Below are 14,961 nucleotides of genomic sequence, written 5' to 3'. Positions count from 1 at the left end.
TCTGTACTCGTTCCAGCAGCTCTACATCCTTCTTGAAATGAGGCCTCCAGACCTGTATACAGTACTCAAGGTGTGGCCTGACCACTGCCTTATACAAGGGGATAATCACCTCCTTATTTCTGCTAGAAAAATTCCTGTATATCATTGACAAGACACCATGAGCTACTCTTGCAGACTGTCTGCACTGCCTGCTCAGAAAACTTCATATCTGCCTGCACAATTACCCCCAGGTCCTTTTTGTTCTCTACCACTATCAAATCTGTGGTACTACACTGTCAGTGTAGTACCACAGATTTGATACGTTACTCTAGGGTTACTGTTTCCCATGTGTAGTACTTTACATTTGTCAATGTTAAACTTCATTTGCCACCTCTCAGCCCATTGCTCAACTTTTCTAGATCCTGTTGCAGCAGCGTATGTCAGTAGTGTCCTTAACAACCCTGCCAACCTCTGTATCGTCTGTAAACTTGGACATTAAGCTTGATATACCATCATCAATATCATTTATGAATACAGAAAACAATAATGGACCCAACACTGAACCTTGAGGGACTGCACTAATAACATTAGTTCACAATGAGCAGTGTCCACTGATTACCACTCTGTCTTCTCCCACTCAGCCATCCCTTATCCAAAGCAGCAATTTGCCTCCAGTGCACACTGCTCCAATTTGTTCAGCAGTCTTCGATGTGCAACAGTATCAAAAGCCTTTCAAAGATCCAATTATATAATATCAAAGTTATTCCCTGCATCCAGTTCCTTTGTGACCACATCATAGTATCCAATCAAATTGGTCAGGCAAGACTTTCCCTTAACAAAACCATGCTGTGTCCGAGCTATAACTGAAGTCCTGTCTACATGATCCTTCAGTGCTTCTTTAACCAGTGCCCCCATTAATTTTCCTGGAACAGAAGTTAAACTAACAGGTCAATAATGCCCTTTGATCCTCCTTTGTGAATTGGGGTCATATTTGAACATCTCCAGTCCATGGGTACCTCCCCTGAGTCCAAAGAAGCTCTCATAATTATGGCTAAGGGTTTGCTTTACTTCCTTTGCTGCCTCCTTTAACTGGATAGATCCCATCCACCCCGGGTGCCTTTTTTATGTTTATCTTCAACAATTTCTTCTCCACTTTTCTCTCAGTTATTACAAAATCATCTAGCTCACTGCCAGAGTGTACTTCACCTCCCTGAATAACTCCTCATGTGTGAATGTAGATGTAGAATACTCATTTAGTATGTTAGCCACCTGAGCAGGATCGTCAACAGTTGAACCATTAATATCCAGTGGACCAATCTGATTCATTCCTTTCCTTCTAGAGTTTACATAGGTAAAGAACTCTTTTCTGTTTTTCTTTGCATCCTTTGCCAAGAATATGAGAAATCCTTGGCAAATCCTTTGCATCCTTTGCCAAGGATTTCTCACATTCTGCCTTTGCTTGCCTAATCTCCTTTGTGACTTGGTTACAGATCAGCTTACATTTATCATAGGCTTCCATGTCACCCATTAATTTATATGTATCCCATGCATTTTTCTTCTCTGCCATATGTCTCATTAGTTCATGTGACATCCATTTAGGCCAAAACCTTGAACAATATTTCTTAGTTGGTATGTAAAGCCTAGTAGCTTCCAAGATTAATTCTTTGAATGCTTCCCATTTTGAATTTGCTGTTGGTAACATCATCAGTCGATCCCACCGTATAGAATTTTAATACTGTTTCAGACCACCGTAGTCACCTTTACAAAAGTCACCTTTAAAAACCCTTAACTTTACTCTTGATGGTAGTTGCCTCTTTGAGTAAACCCCACTTCATTACACTGTGATCACTGCCATCTTTTATCTGCAGATTTATAATGCACGAAGAATCACTACTGATAATCAGATCAAGAGTATTACTCCCTCTAGTTGCCTCCTGAATATTCTGCTGTAGAAAACAATCATCCAATAAATCCACAAAAGCCTTGCTAGTGTGTGAGTGACCAACCCACAAATTCCAGTTAATATCTGGGAAATTAAAATCCCCCCCTTATAAGACTCTCTTATTTACTGGCCCACTCTATTTCTCTGTACAGTATCTTATTATACTCATCAGAGTCATTAGGCCTATAGCACACTCCTACTCCCAATTTTGATCTCCCGATGCTTATGTCACACCAAACTGACTCGACACTGCACTGTCCAGCGATGTCGACTGGCTTCACTTCCTTGGATTTTGTGTTTCTTAACTAATAGCATAACCCCTCCACCTTTCCTATCCTGTCTATCCTTCTTGTACACATTGTACTCTCCAAATTCCAGTTCTGCATTCCTTATATCTGTGTGACACCATGTCTCTGGTATCCCAACAATATCTGCTTTTGATGTTTTGAGCAATACTTCAAATTCATCAAATTTATTTACCAAACTCTTAGCATTGGTGTTCACGCAAGTGTACATGCACCTGTTTCTTTCTTTTCTTAGCTACCCTAACACAACCCATGTGTTTACTTGTACCTCAATGACTCCCAGAAGTCTCTGAAATAACCTGCATCTTGTTTAAGCTGCTGCTCATTCCAATAGAAGCAGTGCAAGAATCACTTTCACCTCTGCCAGTGGCTACTGTTAATCTATTAGTCCTTGTATCCCCCCAAGCTAGTAGTTTTCCGAACCACCTAACACTGCCTTGATAGCATCAGCAAATATTCTTACACCCTTTCTATTTAAGTGTATCCTATCCCTGTAGAAGCAGTCTCTCCTGTTAACAAGTACAGACCAGGCTGAAAAAAATTCTATCCTTTGAGCCTTGCACAATCTTTCCAGGACTGAATTGATCGACAAGGCTCTCATCATATACTCCCTCCTATCGTGTCTGGGCAGAATTGCAGACACTTTCAAATTGAACCCTAATTCACTGCTATTTTTCAACAGTGACCTGTACTTGTTAAGTAATTCCACTGGTCTCCTACTCTCAATAATGCACCATCCTACCCTCCTCTTGAAAAACTGAATTCAATTGACGAAAACTTTGTTGTCAGTTTTTTATCACCAAATGTTACAGCCCTGCTGCAGCCAATGGATCAAGGTGTTATAGAAAAACCAAAAAAAATGTACAAAAAACAAGTCTTGCGTGACTTGCTGCTACCAGAGGGAGATGAAGAAAGTATGGTTGAGTTTTCAAAGAAGCTCAACATTAAGGATTGTTGCTACATGTTAGCAGATACCTGAAACATGTTGTTGGAGGAAATCTGAAAAGCATGGCATAAACTTTGGAGTGCTGTCGAAGAGACTGTCACACATGTGCAAGATTTGAATGAAGAAGTAGGTGAGATTGTAACTTTATTTTAAGGGATTTTTGGGTTTTCTGAGTGTGGGCAAGATGATGCAGAGGCATGGTTAAACAACGATGCTGATGATCCTGGTTATCATATTTTAACCGGAGAAGAAATTATTGCATTAGTCCATGAATGAAGAACGTGCTGATTTAACCAAGGTGATTTTGATGACAAAGAGGAAGTGGGCCCATTCGTGCAGAGGCCTTCACTGCACTAGAAACTGTAATGGCATGGTGTGAGCAAAAGTCTGAATGCAGTTCTACAGAGACACTGCTATTAGAGAGGATGAGAGACCTCGCCATGAAAAAGAGTCACATGGTTCAAAGAAAAATGCTAGATTACATATTTTAAAAAATAAACCTTCCCAAGATTCATTATACTTTTATTTATGTGCAATTACTTGAGTTTGTTTATTTCTGTTTATGTAAAAAAAGCGATTTATTGTTGAAACTATGAAAAACAATTAGGTAAGTTCAAAATAAATATAATATACATTGTTTCTTCAAAATGGTTTGGTTATTGTTTACAAACCATTTCCTAAATCAGTTATTTTTTATAATACTTCATATTTCAAAATACAATAGGTAATAACCTTGCATACAATAATTTAATTGTAGGCCTAATTATGCTTTGTTTTGTATAAATTGGGTATTCTCATGTATGTTTGATTATCCAAACTATTTGATTAACTGAACCTACCTTGGTCCCAATTAGTTTGGATAATTGACGTTCTACTTTATAGAAATCACGAATTATTACTTTTTGCTTATTATATATATTAATTATATATAATTTTATATACAAATATTATATACAAATTTCACAGGAGAAATGTGAAATATGTGTTGACTATTATTAAAATCAAGGAGGAAAATAAGTAAAGTACAAAAATGTTGACTACACACCACAAACTGAGGTATGTTTTGCTGTTTGGTTACTTTTTAAGTCACAAAAGATCTGTGATATATGTTTTTTAATTTTTTATTAAAAAGTCCAGGAGGAACAAGTAAAGTATTACAAACAATTGAGGCGCCTCCGTAGCCAGGTGGGAAGGGGCAGCAGTGCATAGCACACGCTTCTTGATTAGACCGGGGTTCGAGCCCGTCACCACCAAATACGGAGGATGCGGAAAGGTCAGGGAATGACCACCGCATATCCCGGAGCAATATGGCCTTAGTTGCTAATGCTCCTAAAAACCAAAATAAAATAACAACAAACAATTGAGTGAATATTATGTTGTGAGGTATGTGCAGTGAAGTGCACATTCTTTTATATATTATTAATTAATTAATTTCTAAAAAGATAATTAGTTATTTACTTTTTACTTTTATTAATCACAGAAAAAAAAGAAAATTCAATTAAAGAAATAAAAATCTAACATACCTGAAATATTTAATACTCTTTTTGTGAGGTGCCTCCGTAGCCAGGTGGGCAGGAGCCACAGTGCGTAGCACACGCTTCTTGATTCGAGCCCGTGCCTACCAAATACGGAGGATGCGGAAAGGTCAGGGAACGACCACTGCATATCCCCGGAGCAATATGGCCTTAGTTGCTAATGCTCCAAATAACAAAAACTCTTTTTGTGTGTGTTATATAAGTTGTTTTAGACTTTCTAATCAACCATTCATGATGTATGAATTACAGGAAGAATTAAATAGATCAACCAACAACTTTGTTGATCTTGAGAGAATATTTTATTTAAGTCTCCAACATTTAAATTAAACATTGCTTTTTTTCCTCTAATTTTCTTCAACTGAATTGAAAACACCTATCCTAAATCTTGGTGTCACTCAGTTGCTCTAGCACTAAAACTAGGAGATCTATTATGTTCAGAGAATTTCTTGCCAACCAATCTCTTACAAGTTTAGATAAAACTATAGAAAAGATTATACATGAGAAACTTGCATGGTGCATTAATTCTCAGGATTTGATGAATTGTAGTTAGTATAAGTTTACAAAAGCAGTCCCTCTTAATAGCTAAAATCGAATCAAATATACAAAATGCATTCATAAAAAATTATAATGTCATAAAAAATTATAAGGTCTCCTATCGTATTGAAAAAATATTTTAAACTGTGGCATATTTGGTAGCCTTTAGAGATCTACGTACCTTAGGGCTGTTGGATCACTTACTGCTTCAATTCAAAATTTTCCACAGATATTTCCAAGTTTGCTATCAAAAAATAACTAATTATTTTTTATGATTCCTTATCCAGGAAGGAGTCCCATATTATTTGCCATAAACCACTACTCAGGATATTCCAAGTATTGTGAATGAGAGTAGCTCCTTGTGGGCAAAGTTTTCATGGCTCCAGCTAATAGACAAGTTTTTCTTAAATTTTTGCCGTTTTATTGACTTAATTGGCATATTCATTTATTTTATAGAAGTAATTATATATTGCTAGTTATGATACTTAGTTTATTTTGAATTTAGATAGAGATTTTGTAGGTTATTACTTAGTATCGGTAAAACTTGTACTGTTTAAAACTTGCCACCATTGTTGTAGTATATTAATCGATATAGAATAGCGTAACGTATATCTTGAACATGATAGCGTAAGGTATAACGTAAAACTAGATAGCGTAATACGTAGCACTGTATTAGGAATCTGTTAGCTTAGTATAGTATTGGCAATTAATCAGTTAAATTTATCTTATTAATAGTTTATTGTTAATTAAATTGTATTTAAATGGAAATCGTGCCCAAGACTAGAGCAGCAAAGCAATGCGCACAAAGTAGTGAAAGTGCTGTGGTTCGGGGGAGAACCGAATAGGGAAATTTTCCAACTCATCACAGTCTAAAAAAATGTGCAAAATGTGACATGTTTACGGTCCTATCTCGAACAGGAAATGATCTAGCCATGGAAGATGTCTTTGTGTGTGCTTGGTGCAGAGAATGTGAAGAAATTCAGTGCCAACTCAGTGTTCTGATGGGTGTCTATGAGAATTTGAATAGTCTGGTAGATGCCGTCAAAGGAATTAAAATGGGGTGCCACCAAGGTCTCACCTGCCCAACTCAATGCCAGAGCTCACTCTTGTGCACCAGGCAACACAGCGGCAATCTTCAAGGCAGAATGCACTGGTCCCAGAGGAGCTAATTATTGTCAGTGACTCTATTGTCTGGGAGACAGGGAATATATTATGTAAAAAGGATAGTTGGAACTGGACCAGGGTATGTATGCCAGAGGCAAAAGTTGACGTTGTAGAGCAGATATCTTTTAAGGCCACAAAAAGTGATATCGTTGTACGTTGCCACTAATTACATTAAGTGTGTAGGAGATCTGCGGATTTACTTAAAAAGTAAATCTGCAGATCAGTGTCGTGTTAAAAAAAGTTGCGAGTTAGGGTGAACTTTGACATGATAGGAGGGAGTATATGATGATGAGAGCCTTGTCAATAATTTCTGCCGTGGAGAGATTGTGCAAGGCTCATGGAGTAGAATTTTTCTCAGTGTGGACTGTGCTTGTTAACAAGAGAGATTGCTTCTACAGGAATGGGATTTGCTTAAATAGTAAGGGTGCAAGAATATTTGTTGATGCTATCGAGGCAGTGTTAGGTGTTTCAGAAAACTGCTAGCTTGGGGGAGGGATTCACAGACTTATAGATTAACAGTAGCTGCAGGCAAAGGTGGAAATGATTCTTGCACTGCTTTTATTGGAATGAGCAGCAGCCCAGAAAGCAAGTTGCTGGGGATTTCAGGTACTGCAGGGAGTCATGAAACAAGTAAATACATAGGCTGTGTTAAGTGTAACTAAGAGTAAGAACATGTGCATGTATACTTGCATGTACACCAATGCTAGGAGTAAATAAATTTGATGAATTTGAAGTGCTGGTGAAGACATCAAAGGCGGATATTGTTGGGATATTAGTGACGTAGATATAAGGAATACAGAATTGGAATTTGAGGGGTGAGGGGTACAATGTGTACAGAAAGGATAGGAAGTTGAGGAGGGGTTATGCTGTTAGTTAAGAAACACAAAATCTAAGGAAGTGCATCCAGTTGATATGGGTGGACAGTGTAATGTTGAGTCAGTTTGGTGTGAGTTTTTGATTGCACTGGGAAAGTAAAAGTGACGGTAGTAGTTTGTTATAGGCCTAATGACTCTGATGAGTACAATGAACAATTATACAGAGAAATAGAGTGGACCACTCGCAAGGCTTTTGTGGATTTATTGGTTTGTTTTCTGTAGCAGCATGTTAGAGTGGAAACCAGAGGTAGTAACACTCTTTATCTGATTATCAACAGTGATTATTCATGTATTAAGAATTTAGTGATAAAGGCCCAATGACTTTGATGAGTACAATGAACAATTATACAGAGAAATAGAGTGGACCAGTAAATCAAAGTGTCTTATAATGGGGGATTTTAATTTTCCAGATATATACTGGAACTTGTGAGTTGGTCACTTGCACACTAGCAAGGCTTTTGTGGATTTATTGGTTTATTGTTTTCTACAGCAGCATGTTAGAGTGGCAACCAGAGGGAGTAACACTTTTGATCTGATTATCAACAGTGATTATTCATGTATTAAGAATTTACTGATGAAGGAACCACTAGGTGACAGTGATCACAGTGTACTGACGTGGGATTTACTTAAAGATGTAACTATCATCAGGGTAAAGGGAAGGGTTTTTGCTTTCATAAAGGCGACTACAGTGGCCTCTGAGATTTTTTAAATTCTATACAGTGGGACCAATCGATGTTGTTACCAACAGCAAATTCTAAATGGGAAGCGTTCAAGGAAGAAATCTTGGAAGCTACTAGGCTTTTCATACCAACTAAGAAATACTGTTTAAGTTTTGGCCCAAATGGATGTCAGATGAACTAATGAGACTCGTGGCAGAGAATAAAAATGCATGGATTGCATATAAATTATCAGACGACACAGAAGTCTATTGTAGATATAAGCTAGTCTGTAATCAAGTCACAAAGGAGGTTAGGCAAGTGAAGGCAGATTATGAGAAATCTTTGGCAAAGGATGCAAAGAAAAACAGCAAAGACTTCTTTACTTATATAAACTCTAAAAGGAAGGGGATGAATCAGATTGGTCCACGTGATATCAATGGTTTGACTGTAGATGATCATTCTTAGATAGCTGCCAAACTAAATGAGTATTTTGCATCTACATTCACACATGAGGAGTTATTCAAGGAGGAGAGGGCCAGATGTTTATCAAACTCTAACTGGGAGTTAAATAATTTTGTAATAACTGAGAGCAATGTGGAGGAGAAATTGTTGAAGTTAAGCATAAGAAAGGCACCTGGGGTGGATGGGATCTATCCAGTTATATTAAAGGAGGGGGCAAAGGAAGTAACATAGCCATAATTACGAGAGCATCCTTGGACTCGGGTGAAGTCCCCATTGACTGAAGAAGTGCAAATGTATCTCCAATTCACAAAGCAGGATCAAATCATGACACAAATAATTACGCGCTTGGTAGTTTGACTTCTGTTCCAGAGAAAATAATGGAGTCACTGGTTAAAGAAGCATTGCAGGATCATCCAGACAAGACAGCAGTAATAATTCAGACACAGCATGTTTTTGTTAAGGGAAGTCTTGTCTGACCAATCTGATTGGATACTATGATGTGGTCACAAAGAAACTGGATGCAAAAAATAATTTTGATATCATATATTTGGATCTTAGAAAAGCTTTTGGTACTGTTGCACATGGAAGACTATTGTACAAATTGGAGCAGTATAGCAATAAGGGCAAGTTACTACAATGGATAAAAGGATGGTTGAGTGGGAGAAGACAGAGTGGTAATGGACACTGCTCTTCGTGGACTAATGTTATTAGTGGTGGCCTCCAGAGTTCGGTGTTGGGCCTATTGTTGTTTTGTATATTTATCAGTGATATTGATGAAGGCGTATGAAGCTTAATGTCAAAATTTGCAAATGATACAAATGTTGACACAGTTGTTAATAACAGTAATGACAGTATGCTGCTGCAACAGGATCTAGAAAAGTTGGGCAGATGCGCTGAGAAGTGGCAACTGAAGTTTAACATGACAAATACAAAGTAATGCATATGGGTAGCAGTAATCCCAGAAAAATGTACCAACTGGGTGGTATTACACTCAGGGTAGTGAAGAATGAAAGAGACCTGAGGGTAATTGTGCAGTAAGATATGAAGTTTTCTGAGCAGTGCAGACAGGTTGCCAGAATATGTCATGTGGTCTTATCAATGATATACAGGAATTTTGCTAGCAGGGATAAGGAGGTGATTATCCCCCTTGTATAAGGCAGTGGTTAGGCTACGCTTTGAGTACTGCATGCAGTTCTGGAAGCCTCATTTAGGAAGGATGTAGAGTTTCTAAAAAACCTTCCCATTTCACCCAAACATTTGTCTAGTTATGTCTTGAATTCAGCAACATTGATGGGATTCTTCCTCTTGCTCAGATTACAAACCTGGGGGGGGTTGTCTTTCCTCAAACTGAAATTGAGGAAAGACAGTTGTCTAATAGATGTGTTGAAATTTGCCATTAGCCAGCAGGTAGCTGGAACAAACTTCCATCTGTCATTGTGGAAGCTATAGTTTAAATAAATTCAAGACATAACTAGACAAACATTTGGAATGAATGTTTGGGTGAAATGGGAAGGTTTTTTTTTTTTTTTTGGCTGATGCTGTATAAGATTGCTTTCTTGCATCCTATGCCTCTACGAATGCTAATTTCATGTCACACACAGAATGTGTCTGCCAATTGAGAGACAATTTCAAATTGCAATAATTAAAATAGAACTGTAGACACCAGAACTACTGCTATCCACTTTTGCAATAAATGCAAGTTAAATTCTGATCCTGATGTAAGAAATTGCCATATACCTCTTATTAATATTATATGGTTCTTGGTTCAAATAATGTATTTATAGTAAATGTTACTTTTTGGTGAAACAATACACAAATTCTCTCTCTCCTGCTTGAAAGCAATGAATATACTCAAAGTTATCTCTGTCATGACATGTCTTATTTATATCAAGCATTAGTCAGGTCTCATCTTGACTGTATGTGTGCTCCTGCTTATGGGTCTAATGAAAGAGCACTCTCTATTGTCTCAACCCCATTTAGCATAGTTCTCTCAGAATAATCCAAGAAGCTGTTTGAACATCATTAAAAGTCTATATGTAGAGGCTAATGAACCTTCACTTGATCCTAAAAGAAAAAATGCTTCTAAATTGGGCTGCCAAAATCTAGAGCTGGCCTTCACACCACATTTGACCAAATCATTTTTGATTCTCAATGAATAAATCATTACAGAAACAAATCTAATGAAAATAAACCACTAGAATCAGATTACAGGAGTTAATGCTATATTAGAATCTACACTTTTACAGGAGGCTGAAGTTCTTGATTCTCCATGGTTTCCTCCCATGGAAATGGGAGGGATGCCCCTTAGCAATTCAGAACATCAGCCAATTATGTGCCATCCATGCATCATGAAGCTCTCAAAGTTTACACTGATGGTTTGAAAATAGACATGGCTGTTAGTACTTCCCACATCCACACTGTTGGTAGCCATTCCAAGTGAATATAATACCAAGCTGTATGCAATACAGCTATGACAATGTATGTTATAGACAAGTAATCAGTTGTATTTTTGATGCATAAACATCTTTGGTGGCACCTACTAAATTTCTGACTGTACTAAAACCAATTTGTCACGATTTTATGAAACAGAAATGGCATCAGCTACTTTCTGGATAGGGTCTCACACTAACTTAGTTATTTTCTAGTTCCAGAAAGTATATATATTGATTACGAAATAAAAAAGCTTTTGTATTGTAAATATTTTAGCGATCATTCACAAATTTCAATAATTTTAGCTGGAAGACAAGATATGATGGCACCTCTGTAACCAGGTGGGAAGGAGCAGCAGTGCGTAGCACACGCTTCTTGATTAGACCGGGGTTCAAGCCCGTCACCACCAAATACGGAGGATGCGGAAAGGTCAGCGAATGACCACCGCATATCCCGGAGCAATATGGCCTTAGTTGCTAATGCTCCTAAAAACCAAACAACAACAACAACAAGATATGATGGACTGCAACATATCTAAAAACCTCTTAAAAACAGCTTTGATTGATGTACCTGATCATGTAGTTGAGATTGAGGAATTAGCATTCATTGTGAGATCGAATGCAATCTGTGCCAAAAGAAATCACTTTCTTCTCATACCAGTTTGTGCAATGATGATACACAACTGAAGAGGACTTCTGGAAGAATTCCTCCTGTAGTTCAACAGGAATTAAACTTCAATTTTCCCAAACGAGTGGCAGACAGAAATGTATTGTGCTGGCAAAGCTACCACATAGGACATGCAAAAAAGGCAACAGAAATTGAAAGAAAGATGGGAAAACGCAGAGGAAAAGTTTCTGAAGTGTCTTCACTGATTAAAGGATTTAAACTTTCTGTAATGTACTGAAATTTAAGTTATCATCACTAGCTTTTTTATCCCCACCACAATGAAACATCACGTGACCAAACTATATCCCCAGGGTGGTGCACATTTCTTTATAGTGTATCCACTACAAGGAAAATGCAAGCACCAGCACTACTTTATAATTCATATTTGTAAATGAGGTTAAAGATTAGTCAGATGGGTTCACCAAGATTGAGGTCAGATGGCTCATGGTGTTGAACTCTGATTCTTCCTTGGTACACTGCCCTTGGACCATTGTGTTGACTGAAACAGGCACATTGATCACTTGGCCCAGAATGTTGTATTGTCTCTATGCGTGTCTCAGGCGCCTTATTTGCATGAACGGTAAGCGAGGAGAAAAAAAAGCCTCTCTGTCACTAAATACAACTTTGGTAAATGTGACGGAATTTCTGGGTAGACAAAGCTGTTCGACTTACATAGTGCTGGAATGGTGTTCTTAAGTGATCCTCTGAAACTATTACACACAAGAATCCCATTGACATCAACATCGGGAAATGCAGTGCATATCAATGGTACATCTTTAACAGTTGGTTTCTTTGTGTCGTTTTCGAACCATAGATAATCACAAATGTAGCATACAGAACAGAATCATTTCTCATAAATATCCTTTCAAACTCTCGATGGGTTCTTATGTAAATAGTAGTCTCCGCAATTGGAGAACTGTTCTGCTGTACATAATTGATATTCATTTTGGGTACATTTTTGTTTGATGGAGTGGTATTGCTGGTTGAAGGCTAAATCCAACGCTTGTTTTTCTGTTATGCAATCTTGATAGCCTTTGTTGTTCTTGCACGCTCATTGTTACCTCCATCTTTATTTTCTTAGGTTGACTTGCTTGATACTCTTGACAATGCTCTGTACTTGACTTGTCATCGTTGAACATAAAGGTTATAGTAGTGTGGCATTCAGTCCCTTTCACTACTCAGAAAATGATTGATGTGAAAACATCTAGGCACCTAACAATGGAATAGAAGGGATAAGGCTGTTGCAATCATACTATTAAACAAATGGCAATCAAATGGGTAATTAGGATATTGGTCTAACCTCTTCCAAACATTGATTTGGTAGAGTAAGCAGCAGGCATGTGCATAAAACATTGTTCATACTAAATATTTCAGACTGAAGTATGATGCTAATGTCACTAACATTGATTTGGTAGAGTAAATTGCGGGCGTGAGCATAAAACGTTATATCGTTCATGATTTCAGTTCTATATGTTTGATTTTAAAACAGTTCTTATTTTCGTCAAAGATGTTTACACAAAACATCTTTTGTGCGTACACACGTGATTATTTTTTAATACATTTTCTTGTTACTCCATTATTTTTATATTTAATGGTTCATATCATATTCAGAATTTTAACAGATTTCCCATGAGTTTTAATTGCTGAATTTTCTTCTGTGGAATGTATTGAAAAGGCTTTGGCAGTAAGTTGGCTTTACTTCAGCCTTAGCTGACATAAAGCTAGCAGACACATATCAGATATGTTTACTTATTCTTATTTATTATTTTTGATTAAAATAATACAAAAATTTTTAAATTCCAAACAGCCCATAGCTCTGTGAACTATTTAGAATCAGGCATGTGTTTATATGTTTTTTTTTTCTTATTTTGTGTCCTAGAATATCTGACACAATTTCTTTTTTTATATCTTGTTTCAACTAACAAAGCATGTTTTTGACCAGCATGAATACCTACTACAATACAAATAATAGTCTGCAGTTGGTAGTGTTGTTTGTGGTTCAGTTTTGCTATGAGTTTGCATAACAGTTACAATATATGTATTTGTATGTGTGGTTGTGTTTTAATTGTTTATGATTTCCTGCAGCAGTAGTAAGAGGATGCACAGAATACCTGTTTAGTAACCTGTTTAAAGGTTACCGAACATTGATGTTTTTATTTTGACTTTGCTTGTTACGGTCTAAGCTGCTAATGTACTGTCACAAAATCAAATTTGCAGTTGAACAGTAGTGGTAAGTCTACTAATAGTGACAAAAATGTTTTTTTTTTTTTTTTGTTCATTTCATATACGAGAGGATTCCGAAAAGTAAAGTAACACATTTTTTTTTCTTAATAATGGTGAAAGGAAATGAGATGAAATGCGGTGGACAGATAACGTTCAAAAAGACTGCCAATGCAGTACTGTCGCCTCACAGCAGATTCCGGTTGCAAAATGGTGGCTACCGTGCGAGTGTGGTCCAAAACAGGTGTCTGTGAAGTTATTCGCTTTTTGCAAGCAAAAGGGTCTTCACCAAGTGACATTCACCGTGAACTGGTTGCTGTGTATGGCGAAAAAGGTGATGACAAAGAAGTAGATGTGTTTTTGGTGCAATGAATTTAAAGCTGGCCATGTTGACATTGAAGATCGACATCGGGCAGGCAGGCCTTCATCGAGCAAGACAGAAGACAACATTTTGCGCATTAAGGGCATCATTCTTGAAAACAGGCAAGTGATGAAACTGCTTGAAATTGCATAAATATTGAACATGAGTAAGTCAATTGTTCACGAGGTCCTTGGCTTTCGAAAGGTTTGCTTCCGCTGGGTGCCCCAACAATTGTCAGAGGAGGAAAAAGCAAAACGCATGGGAACGTGCCTGGAGAATCTGTTGCGATACAGCAATGAAGGGGAGGATTTTCTCGCTCACATAGTCACAGCAGATGAAACATGGGTTCATCACTTTACTCCGGAGAGCAAACAAGACTCCATGACCTGGAAACATCCACAATCTCCTGTGTGCAAAAAATTCAGAACTGTTCCCAGTGTCCAAAAAGTCATGGCCACAGTGTTCTGGGATTGCCAAGGCATTCTGTTGGTGGATTTTTTGCCGAAGGGAGGAACAATCGATGCACAGCTTTACTGTGCAATGTTGGAAAAACTGAAAGCTGACATTTGACACTAACGACCAGGACTCCTGACAAGCATCGTGATTTTGTTGCATGACAATGCAACTCCACAAGCTGCCTAAACCACTTGTGAGTGGTTGCGCCATAATCATTTGGAAATCTGTCACATATGTCCCCTAAAGCTCAGACTTAGTGCCTTCAAACTTCCATTTGTTTGGTCCTCTGAAAAAAAACTTCAGGAAAGCATTTCAACATGGATGAGGAAGTTCATCAGGTGGTGTAATGTTTGTTACTGTGTGTGGGCACTGACTTCTTCAGTACTGGTATTGATAAACTGATCCATTGTTGGGACAAGTGCATCAA

General features: G+C 37.6%; 1 protein-coding gene across 2 annotated transcripts in view; it reads left to right on the top strand.

The window, feature by feature from the left end:
* The window catches only part of Lnpk (zinc-ribbon metal-binding protein lunapark), a 206,312-nt gene that overhangs the window by 64,813 nt on the left and 126,538 nt on the right, over positions 1-14,961 (top strand). The gene's annotated exons all lie outside the window — the stretch shown is intronic.

This window comes from Mastigoproctus giganteus, chromosome 1 (genome assembly GCF_048544385.1).
Source record: "Mastigoproctus giganteus isolate SK-2022 chromosome 1, ASM4854438v1, whole genome shotgun sequence".
NCBI classification, from domain to species: Eukaryota; Metazoa; Arthropoda; class Arachnida; order Uropygi; family Thelyphonidae; genus Mastigoproctus; species Mastigoproctus giganteus.
Note: the sequence above shows the minus strand (reverse complement) of the source record. Positions and strands in the feature narration are given on the sequence as shown.